The following is a 12,300-nucleotide window of genomic DNA, read 5'->3' on the forward strand; positions in this document are numbered from 1 at the left end:
CAGTAAAGCTAAAAAATTTTTTAAAAGAGGCGAGAGAGTGTAAAAGGGTCCTGAGACCAAAACACTTGAGAACCGCTGGTGTGGAACACCCACTCCTGCCTCTTGGGTTTTAGGCCCAGTTTCCAGCACACCTGCCCCTTCCGCATACTTCTCCACAGAACACAGGAGTATATAGTCCAAAAACAAACAAAAGCAAACATAACATTTAGCTGAAGAAGAGATTAAACAGTAGCACAGGGCGACGCCTGTGGCTCAAGGAGTAGGGCACCGACCCCATATACTGGGGGTGGCAGGTTCAAGCCCGGCCCTGGCCAAAAAAAACTCCAATGAAACAACAACAACGAAAACAAAAAAAGTAGCACAGCCGGGACAGCTTTAGTGAGCTAAAGAAAAAATAAGACCCTCTCTTTCCCTTCAAAATAATTTACTTTTAAGGGTGGGGCCTGCTAAGTAATGCCCTGTGTGGGTTCATCCAAAACCCCTCCTTGCTGCTACCTGTGGGAGGAGAAAGATGGGGATGAGGGTGTGCATAGGCGTTCAGGTGTCTTATCTTTTTCACCTTCAGTACCTGATGTGACACACAGCCAATGAGGTAAGGCAGGTGGGGCAATTTTTTATTAGTCATAATTTGCAGGGAAGGAAACGGAAGTCGGTACCTTGCCTAATACAAGTAAATAAAAGACAGGGCCGGGAGCAGGATGACCGTCTGACTGCAGTCCCAGGTTCCCTTCCTGGGACGCCCCTTTCAGCAGTCTCTCTTCGCTGCCTACAGGTCTACCAAGAGGTCACAAGATGCACTATTGTGCTTGCTAGTAAAGTCTTAGGTTTAGAAGCTATGTAAATTTCTCTTTTTAATCCTTTATTCTTTTGGGTTGTTGAACTTTTAATAATAGTTTGTAAGAGAAAGTGACCCTTTGTATTTTTTTTTCAATTGCAGAATGAGTTTAAATAATTAAGAAGTACAATTTAATGAAATCAAAAACAATAGAGATGATAAAACAAAAGCTGGTTCATAGAGAAAAATGACTAACAAAACTAATCATGAACAAAAAGGCTGAGCCCCTTAAGTAAGTGATATTGGAATGACAAAGGAAAGATAAACCACAGTAGAGATTTAAAATACAGTAACACTATAAAATTTTTTTTTTTTTTTGACTGGAGCTAGGTTTGAACCCACCACCCCCAGCATATGGGGCTGGCGCCTTACTCCTTTGAGCCACAGATGCTGCCCCTAAAATTTTTATACTAATAATTTTTCAACTTTGGGGGGAAGAAATTAAAAATTACCAAAACTGAATAGAGAGAAGGAGAAATAATAGTTTTAGTCATACTTATAGGAGCAGCAAAACCAATATTCTGGGGTCCCCTCTTAAAATGTAATCCTGTCAAGGCATCAGTGCTAGTGAGTTGTTCCTACAGTCTTTTATTATTAAACAGATGGGTCTGGCCAGGTGTGATGGCTCCCGCCTGTAATCCTAGCACTCTGGGAGGCCGAGGTAGGTGGATTGCCTGAGCTCAGGAGTTTGAGACCAGACTGAGCTAGAGTGAGACACAGTATCTAAAAATAACCAAAAGCTGGGTGTAATGGCCGGCACCTGTAGTTCCAGCTACTTGGGAGGTTGAGGCAAGAGGATTGCCTGAGCCCAAGAGTTCGAAGTTGTTATGACCTAAAGACACTGTGACACTCTACGTTGGGTGACCAAGTGCAACTCTGTCTCAAAAAATATAAAAAAATAAACAGATGGGTCTTTGGAATTGAGGCCCGTCAATCTCCTCCTTAGAAGATTCCAGGCTATAGCACAGGGACTGGTACTGCCCCATGGAGTCAGATTACTCGGAGGCTGACTGAGGCTGCTAAGACATCTCCTATTTGCTTCCCCAAGGGGCAGAATTTTGTTACTCTGGCTTGAGCTCAGCCTACTGCCCTGCCCACAATCCCCTTCTCACTAACCCCCTTCCTTCTTCCCTCCTCTCCTCACTCCTCCTTCTCAATCTTATTCCTTTCCTTCCCTCATCCGGCCTCCCCTTTCCTCCACCATCTTCCATTAGAAGACAAATCACAGCTCCAGATGTGACTGGAGTCCCCAGATACCATACCATCTCTCCATTCTGCCCTCTCCCCACTACTACCTTCAAGCAATTCTAGCAGAAATAGATGCAGAACATAGATGGAGTTCTGAGGCCTAATCCTTAGCCTGTCTTGGCCCATTCCCCATACTTATTCCTAAGTCTGGTCTCAGGAACAGAGAAGGGCTCCAAGCAGAGAGGGGTATGCAGTAAAGGATGGCAGCTGTCGAGCTCTGTCTGAGTCTGGTAGCAGAGTTAATGCAGAAGACCTGCCATTTGTACTTTGCATTCCATGTAGCCCAAATAAATGTCCCACATACATAAACACTACTGTGTCTCAAATTTTTCAAGGTAGTTGGTTAAACATATTTAAAAATGTTAAACATATTTAAAAATAAATATATTTCAATTTATTATTCCTGCCATACCAGGTTGTAACCATTGGTATTACACTTCAAGTACCACCACTATAGCATGTGTGTGTGCATGGGTGTGTGTGTCTTAAGGAGTGGAAATTCATTAAATATTTTAATGATAGGGTGATCTCCTTCAGGAAAAAGAAAAGAGTTGGGTGCAATGGCAAAAGCCTGTTGCCTCAGCTACTTGGAAGACTGAGATGGGAGGATCACTTGCGACCAGGAGTTTAAGGCCAGCCTAGGCAATGGAGCAAGACAAGGATGAAGATGGCCAGTGTACCTAATATCACTATAGTCAAGGATTTTGTTGTTGTTTTGAGACAGGGTCTCACTCTGTTGCCTGGGCTAGAGTTCAATGACATGATCAGAGCACTGCAATCTCAAACTCCTGGGCTTAAGTGATCCTCCTCCCTCAGTTTCCTGAGTAGTTAGGACTATAGGTGCACCACCACATTCAGCTAAATTTTTTATTTTTTGTAGAGATGGGAGTCTCGCTATGTAGCTCAGGCTAACCTCAAACTCTTGACCTCAAGCAATCCTCTTGCGTCGGCCTCTGAAAGTGCTAGGATTACAGTGATGAGCCACCATGCCTGGCCTTGTGGTCAAGTTTTCCTTTTTATGGTCCTATCCACAAGTGGGAAGGAAGGAGGCCACAATAGGGAGTTGGGTTTAGGTAGAAAGGGTTCTTTTGTGGACTGTGCCAATGATTTACACCTGGATTGACTCTAGGCCTTGGCATCCCCTAAGGCTGGTACTTTGGCAGACTCCCTACCAAAGCCTGGCAGGTAAGATGAGATTTGGGAGGCAGACACTCTCTGTGACTTCCAATTTCTGCTAAAATGAATGTTTTAGAGTGAACACCTATCCCAATCAGAAAAACTGATGCTGCAATGACTGTGATCTACACCAGAAAGTAGGACATCTGACCAAGCATGTTTAAATGCATTAATGGATATAATCGGTTATAGGAATTAAAATCTGGACCATATCAAATGTTTGATGGTCCTTACCAAAAAAAAAAAAAAAAAAAAATTACCCTTTAGGGAAAGCATGAATATGGGAATCCAGGGTCAGAGAACTGAAAACCTACAAGGGTAAGGAAGAGGTGCCACATCGTGGGCACTTCCCAGTTTTCCTCTAGGATCTGGAACAAGACAAAGATGCTCACTTTTACCACTTTTATTAAAGTACTGGGAGTCCTAGTCAGAGCAATCAGGCAGGCATCCAAATTGGAAAGAAAAACGTTAAATTATCTTTGTTTGCAGATGATGTTTCTATATTGGGAAAACTCCACCAAAAAACTACTAGAAATGATGAATTCAGCCCAGGCGCAGTGGCTCACACATATAATCCTAAGACTCTGGGAGGCTGGGGTAGGAGGATTGTTTAAATTTAAGAGTTTGAGGCTCGGTGCCTGTGGTTCAAGCGGCTAAGGCACCACCACATACACCTGAGCTAGCAGGTTCGAATCCAGCTTGGGCCTGCCAAACAACATTGACAGCTGTAACCAAAAAATAGCCGGGGCCGGGCATGGTGGCTCACGCCTGTAGTCCCAGCACTGTGGGAGGCTGAGGCGGGTGGATTGTCTGAGCTCAGAGGTTCAAGACCAGTATGAGCAGCAGTGAGCCAGAGTAAGACCCAGTCTCTAGTAACAACATCAAAAACAGCCAGCACCGCCAGAGGAAGAAGAAAATGAACAAAAAAGGAGTACTTCAAACAAAGAAGAATGAACAAGCAAACTGAAATTTAAAAAAAATTAAAAAATAAATTAATTAATTAAATTAAATTAAAATTAAAACAAAACAAAAAATAGCCAGGCGTTGTGGTGGGCACCTGTAGTCCCAGCTACTTGGGAGACGGAGGCAGTAGAATTGCTTGAGCCCAGGAGTTGGAGGTTGCTGTGAGCTGTGATGCCACGACACTACCCAGAGCGACAGCTTGAGGCTCTGTCTCAAAAAAAAAGAAAAAAAAAATATAAGAGTTTGAGACCAGGCTGAGCAAGAGTGAGACCCCATTTCTACTAAAATAAAATAGAAAAAATTAGCTAGGTGTTGTGGCACTTATAGTCCCAACCACTTGGGGGGCTGAGACAGGACAATCACTTGAACCCAAGAGTCTGAGGTTGCTGTGAGCTAGGCTTGCCACAGCATTCTAGCCTGGGGCAACAAAATAAGACTCTATTTATCTATAAATAAATAAATAAGCAAATAAAAGCACAGACAACAAAAGCAAAAATAAATAATTGTGATTACATCAAGCTAAAAAGCTTCTGCACAGCAAAGGAAATTATCAACAGGTTGTCAAAAGACAACCTACAGAATAGGAGAAAATATTTACAAACTAGTCTTCTGACAAGGGATTAATAACCAAAATATATAAGGAACTGGAGCGACTCAACAGCAAAAACCCAAATAATTTAATTTTAAAAGGGCAAATAAGAGCCGGGTATGGTGCCTCATGCCTGTAATCCTAGCACTCTGAGAGGCCAAGGTGGACGGATTGCTTGAGCTCAGTAGTTCAAGACCAGCCTGAGCAAGAGTGAGTACCTGTCTCTAATAAAAATAAAAAATAAAAAATAAATCTGTGTGTTGTGGTGGGGGGTTTGTAGTCCCAGCTACCAGGGAGGCTGAGGCAAGAGGATTGCTTGAGCCCAAGAGTTTGAGGTTGCTATGAGCTATAACACCGTAGCACTCTACCCTGGGCAATAAAGTGAGACTCTGACTCAAAAAAATAAAAATAAAAGTAAATAAAGTAATAATAAAGGGCAAAGGACCTGATAGACATTTCACAAAAAGACATATGAATGACCAATAGGTATATGGGAAAAGGCTCAACTTCACTAATCATCAAGAAATGCAAATCAAATCACAATTAGGGGCAGCACCTGTGGCTCAGTGAGCAGGGTGCCGGCCCCATATACCGATGGTGGTGGGTTCAAACCCAGCCCCAGCCAAACTGCAACAAAAAAAATAGCCAGGCGTGTGGCAGGCGCCTGTAGTCCCAGCTACTGGGGAGGCTGAGGCAAGAGAATCACCTAAACCCAGGAGTTGGAGGTTGCTGTGAGCTGTGATGTCATGGCACTCTCTACCAAGGGTGATAAAGTGAGTCTCTAAAAAAAAAATATCACAATCAGACATCTCACCCCAGTTAAATGGTTATTATAAAAAAAGACAAAAATTAATAAATGTTGGTAAGGATGCAGAGAAAGAGGAATGCTAGTATAATGTTGGTGGGAATATAAATTAGTGTAGCCACTGTGGAAAACAGTATGGAGGGTCCTCCAAAAAAACCATCTGACCCAGCAATCCCACTGTGGATATCCAAAAGAAAGGAAGTCAGTATGTCGAATGGACATCTGCACTCCATGTTTATTGCAGCGCTAGTCACAATATCCAAGATAACAAATCAACCTAAATGTCCATCAGCAGATGAATGGATAAAGAAAATGTGGTACACACAATGCACTATTATTCAGATCTAAAAAAGAATGAAATTCTGTCATCTGCAGTAATATCAATGTAACTGGGAAACGCTATGTTAAGTAAAATAAGCCAAAGAAAACCAGAGGTCACATGTTCTCACTCATATGGAGAAGATAAAAAAGTTGACCTATCTCATGGAGGTAGAGAACAAAATGCTGGGAAGGACTGGGAAGAAATGAAGAGTTTGATTAATGGGTACAAAAATGCAGTGAGGAGTAAGTTCTAGTTCAGTAAGTAGTAAAATGACAATACTGTTTCAAAATAGCTAGAAAATTTAGAATGTTACCAACATGAAAAAAATGTTAAGTGTTTGAGGTGATAGATATTGCGATTACTCTCATTTGATCATTACTTGGCACATATATATCAAAATATCACCTTACTCCATAAATATGTACAATTACACATTACAAAAACAACTACAAAGATCAGAAAGAGATGCCACATCACAGGTACTTCACAGTCAAGGGTAATAGGATTAAAGATCCCTAAGGAAGGTCTACACCCGCCCCCGCCCCCCCCCACCCCACCCCACCCCCCCACAACCCCATCTTATCTGGTGAAATGATGCCTGCAACTCTGTTCCTTTTACTGCAATTCCACTAGGTTGGCCAGTGCTGAGTGAGGCTGGGCGGAGCTAGGACCAGTATTATTCTGAGCTGTTGGCTTTCTTCCATTCCAGTAGGGATGAAAGCTCTGAGAATGGAGTGTGAGGGGGCAGGTGTGGAAATCAGAACATTTGAATATTACCTGAAAATCATTCTATTGACCGCCTAGATTTTTCAGGTCTCTTTCCCCCTAACCCCATCAAACCTATTTGGATTCAGTCTTTGGGAAGTAGTGAGCTGCTTCTTCAAAGCAATCACACTCCCTGTCACCTGAGACACCAGGGAAGCAAAGTACTTTCTTCACAGGCTGTATGCAGGCTCCATCAAGTGATTCACTGAACCCTCTGTAGGTGCCTCTGGAGGTGATTTAGCAAGGAGCCTGGCAATTAGGGTTTGCATGTGTCCACTAAAGTTTATGTGTTGGAAACTTAATCCCTAATGCACATGTGAAGAGGTGGGTCTTTTACAAGGTGATTAGGTCATGAGGACTCTGCTGTCACGAATGGATTAAAGCCATATACCCTGAGAGGGTTCCTGATAGAAGGATGAGTTTGGCCCCCTTCCTCTCTAGCGTGTGTATACCCTCTTGCCCTTTAACATTCCCACTATGGGATGACACAGGATGAAGGTCTCACTAGATGATAGCCCCCTTGACCTTGGACTTCTCAACCTCCAGAGCCAGGAGCCAAGTAATCTACGTCATTTATTATTACCCAGTCTCAGGTGTTGTTATAGCAGCAAAAAAATGGACTAAGAGAACTGGTGTGTTTTGATATGCTCTATCTGGCCCTTAGAAGTTCTCCTTCCATAAATATCCCCTGCAAGACCAGCTGGCACCTAAAATTCCACCATTAGAGAATCCTTAATGTTACTAAGTCTGTAGAAAAATATCCATACAAATATCCATGGGCGGCGCCTGTGGCTCAAGGAGTAGGGCGCCGGCCCCATATGCCGAAGGTGGCAGGTTCAAACCCAGCCCCGGCCAAAAAAAAAATCACAAAAAAAAAAAAAAAAAGAAAAATACAAATATCCCTTAATTCAGGGTAGCAGATAGGGAGTTGAGGCAGTTGTCACACAAGAACCAACCAGTGGTAACCTTGAAATTTCTGTCGGGGTGAAGGGTGGCAATCCTGTAGAAAGAGAACTGGGGATGGGGAAGTGAGAAGTTAGGAGTGTCTACCTTAAAGCTGTATTTAAGCTTTTTTTCTTTTTTTTTTTAGTAGAGACAGAGTCTCACTGTACCGCCCAGGCCAAGCTGTGTTTAAGCTTTAATTACATTGGATATTTATTTTGGGTGGCTTTGACTACGGAGCTGATGAGAGATTTAGGATGCTAAAGATTCCACTCTGCAACAACAAAAAAAGAGGCCCAGTGCAAAGACACAGGAGTCCTAGACTTGGGAGAGAACATCAATTTTGATTCCCTCTCCCTGAGCCATCTTGCTTGTCAGAAGCAGGAAAACACACCAAGGCTGGGCTATGGAGTATCCATAAGACATCATGTGTCCTCAGAATCTTAGCAGGGGCTCCTCCCTGGAGGAGGCTGAGAAGGCAGTGCAGGCCCTTGGGCCATGAAAGGCAGAAGGGCATGGTATATTATGAACTGTATTATCCGTTCATAGAAAACAATCTCACTGCTTCTTGTCACATGATTTCTTTTCCTCCCTCCTCTAGTCTCTCCCTCTCCTCCCTCCCCCCCACCCCGTTTTGATTTAGTTAAAATAGATGCAAACTCTGGTCTTTTCTATTTTTAATACCCAGCCATTACATAATCCACATCGTTAATTGCTGACTTGAAAAACTATTGGCAACAGTAAAAAAATCCCTGGAGTTTTAGACAGGAAAAGGATTATTACAGCACAAAAGCCTTTGGCAGTTTTACTGACTGGTAAACCGTTGGTAATCGTCACTAGCCACTGGAAGTCACATGGGCCCTGGGAAACACTCCCCCACCTCCGGGAAAGCAGGCTGGGGGAAGGGATGAACTGCAGCCTCAGCTGGGAGGTGGAGCCAGGGAGAGCTGTGCACTGGGAGTGGAGAGCTGTGCACTGGGAGTGCAGAGCAGGGCTGGGACAGGGAAGGTGCTCCAGCCAAGACTGATGAAGGAGTGAGTTTACAGTTACCTTTGGGGCCACCCAGTGCCGCTTTTGTTTTGTGCTAGGGAGTGAAGTCTTTGTCAGATTCCAGGCCTTCCTACAGCCCTTCAACAAATGTCTGTAAAAGCCTGAGGGAGGATGGACTACCAGTTAAGTAAGTGATTTTATAAAGATACAGGAACAAGGTAGGCTGCTTGTTAATCACTAAGACCCAACCTACTGGTCTGCAAGGTTTTTAAAGATAATAGGTCAGAATCACACTACTTAATTCTTCAATAAAATATCCAGTAAAAACATAAGAACTAGTGGTTTGGTTCATCACCAAACAGAAATTAACTATCTCACCGAGACAGAATTCTCTACGTGTGTTGGCAGCGTAGGCAGTACAGGAGATGTACAGGGAATAGGGGCCACTTTCCCTAATTTTGCCAACTCTGTCACAATCCTAACCCCAATAATCAAGGAGGGTCAGTCCAACTAGAATAACTGTAAATGACAATTCAATTCCCTATACCTATGCTGAATGCCACACTGGACTAGGTGCTAGAGATGTAACAGTGAGCAAAATCATTGCCCTAGAAGCCCTGCCAGGTCAGTGAGATAGACTTTAATCAAAATATCACATAAACATTACCACCACAACCATAATGAAGGGTTATAAGGGGAAAGCACAGGGAACTAAGAGGCATTTAGAAGAGACTAGATTAGGTTTGAGGATTCCTAGATTACCCTAGGACTTCAGGAGTTCCTTTTAATTCAATACCCCTTCTTCCACGCCTGCTTCTGGTAGTTAATATTTACTGGGTTTTCTCTACATGGAGAATAATGACAGCTTCTTTACATGTATGGTTTTTTTTTAGATACAGAGTTTCACTTTGTTGCCCTCGGTAGAGTGCCATAGCATCACAGCTCACAGCAACCTCCAGCCCTTGGGCTTAAGATGATTCTCTTGTCTCAGCCTCCCAAGTAGCTGAGCCTACGGGCACCCGCCACAACACCCGGCTATTTTTTATTGTAGTTTGGCCTGGGCTGGGTTTAAACCCGCCACCCTCGGTATATGGGGCCAGCACCCTACTCACTGAGCCACAGGCGCTGCCCCATGTATGGTCTTATTTGTTTTTTTAAACAAATTTATAATCCAGCATCTTTTTTTTGTGTGTGTAGAGACAGAGTCTCACTGTACTGCCCTTGGTAGAGTGTCGTGGCGTCACACGGCTCACAGCAACCTCTAACTCTTGGGCTTACGCAATTCTCTTGCCTCAGCCTCCCGAGCAGCTGGGACTATAGGCACCCGCCACAATGCCCGGCTATTTTTTTGTTGCAGTTTGGCCGGGGCTGGGTTTGAACCCGCCACCCTTGGCATATGGGTCTGGCGCCCTACTCACTGAGCCACAGATGCTGCCATAATCCAGCATCTTTAGACAAAAAGATCCATTAAGAAAAGACTGAGCCATAACATACTTTGTAATGAGAACTATATACAATTTATAGCACTGATTATTAAGACTATTCTGGCCGCAAGTGACAGAATTCCAAATCAAACTTTCAAAAGAGAAGGTCTGAACCCATGCAAAAGAAATGAACAGGGGCTGGATTAGCTAAAGGCATGATTAGATCCAGGTGCTCAAAAGATGTCATCTGGTCTCCATCTCTCTCCATCTCACAGCTCAGCTTCCATCTCTGTTGGCCTTGTTCTCAGGCTGCGTCCACTTGAAGTGGCAAGATGGCCCCAGCAGCATGAAGCTTATGCTCTACCGGCTTGGCAATCCAGCTGCAAAAGAAAGAGTTTGCTTTCTTAATAACATCCAAAGAGCTGTGGTTAGCCTGGTTATGGAACTATCCATACCTGTGCCAACTGCTGTTCTCTGATTGGCAGTCATGTATCCTCTAAGGGATGGACTTACCCCACCAGAACCTAGTTTGAGAATGGGGAAAGAGGCCAGGCAAGGTGGCTGACACCTGTAATCCCAGCACTTTGGGAGGCCACAGGGGGGTGGTGGTGGGGGGTGGGGGAGTGGAGGATCTCCTGAACTCAGAAGTTCGAGACCAGCCAAAGCCAGAGCGAGACCCCCGCCTCTAAAAATAGCCAGGCATTGTGGTGGGTATCTGTAGTCCCAGTTACTTGGGAAACTGAGGCAAGAGAATCTCTTGAGCACAAGAGTTTGAGGTTGCTGTGAGCTGTTGACATCACAGCACTCTATTGAGGGCAACAAAGAGAGACTATCTCAAAAAATAAATAAATAAATAAATAGAGAGAGGGGGAATGGAGGAGGTAGTTCCCCCCCAAAAAATCAAAGTGCTCTTACCTAAGATAGGAGAATCCATGCTGGGCAAAGCCTATGGATCTCTATGAATCCAGAAAAGTAGCCTATAAGATGGAGTCTGAGAAGCTAAGCTGAAGCAGTACAGCTGACCTAGTCTGCTTATCCTTCCCCACATACCGTCCATAATTATCTAGTTAAGGTTTCACCATGATTATGAGGATGTTTATCTCAAAAAGACTTTGAGGGAGGTAGTCACACACAGACCATATGTCTATGTGCTATATTGTTAGAGCAAAAGTTACTTTAATGTTGTTTTTCTTGATGATTCTCTTAGATATTTTGTTAGGGTAAAGGTTACTTTTATTACTCTATTGTTAGAGTGAAGGTTACTTTTATGTTGTTTAAACATGTAACATTAACTATTAGAGTGAAGACTACTTTAATGTTGTTTTCTGTCAGATAAAGTTAAAATTTTCTAGGTTTGATCCCCTGTATTTCATTATACAATTTATTAGAATTAATAGCTGAAGATGTTAATGAATGGAAAAACATACCACGCTCATGGCTGGGAAGAATCAACATCGTTAAAATGTCCATACCCAAAGCAATATACAATTTTAATACAATCCCTATTAAAGCTCCGCTGTCATACTTTAAAGATCTCGAAAAAAATAAAAGATCTTCATTTTACATGGAATCAGAAAAAACCTCGCATAGTTGTGTGGTGCCTGTGGCTCTGTGGTTAGAGCGCCAGCCCCATATACCAAGGGTGGTGGGTTCAAACCCCGCCCTAGCCAAACTGCAACAAAAAATAGCCGGACACTGTGGCAGGCGCCTGTAGTCCCAACTACTTGGGAGTCTGAGGCAAGAGAATCACCGAAGCCCAGGAGTTGGAGGTTGCTGTGAGCTGTGACGCCACAGCACTCTACCGAGGGTGACAAAGTGAGACTCTGCTCGAATAGCCAAGACATTACTCAGAAATAAAAACAAAGCAGGAGGAATCATGCTACCAGACCTCAGACTATACTATAAATCAAGAGTGATCAAAACAGCATGGTACTGGCACAAAAACAGAGAGGTAGATATATGGAACAGAATAGAGAACCAAGAGATAAACCCAGCCACTTACCGTTATTTGGTCTTTGACAAGCCAATTAAAAACATTCAGTGAGGAAAAGATTCCCTATTTAACAAATGGTGCTGGGTGAACTGGCTGGCGACCTGTAGAGGACTAAACTGGACCCACACCTTTCACCATTAACTAAGATAGACTCTCACTGGATTAAAGATTAAAACTTAAGACATGAAACTATAAAAATACTAGAAGAAAGTGCAGGGAAAGCACTTGAAGAAATTGGCCTGGGCGAA

At 43.3% G+C, this 12,300-nt stretch overlaps 1 long non-coding RNA gene across 3 annotated transcripts in view; it reads right to left on the minus strand.

Annotated features, from left to right (window-relative positions):
• The window catches only part of LOC128583177 (uncharacterized), a 134,166-nt gene that overhangs the window by 57,995 nt on the left and 63,871 nt on the right, over positions 1 to 12,300 (minus strand). Inside the window, exon 5 of one of the 3 annotated variants that reach the window (XR_008379400.1) lies at positions 8,310 to 10,439. The exons of the other annotated variants lie outside the window; for them this stretch is intronic. This is a non-coding gene — a long non-coding RNA (uncharacterized LOC128583177). Of the gene's footprint in view, positions 1 to 8,309; positions 10,440 to 12,300 lie in introns of those variants that run through there. 3 annotated transcript variants of the gene reach the window in all.

Source organism: Nycticebus coucang, chromosome 4, assembly GCF_027406575.1.
Source record: "Nycticebus coucang isolate mNycCou1 chromosome 4, mNycCou1.pri, whole genome shotgun sequence".
NCBI classification, from domain to species: Eukaryota; Metazoa; Chordata; class Mammalia; order Primates; family Lorisidae; genus Nycticebus; species Nycticebus coucang.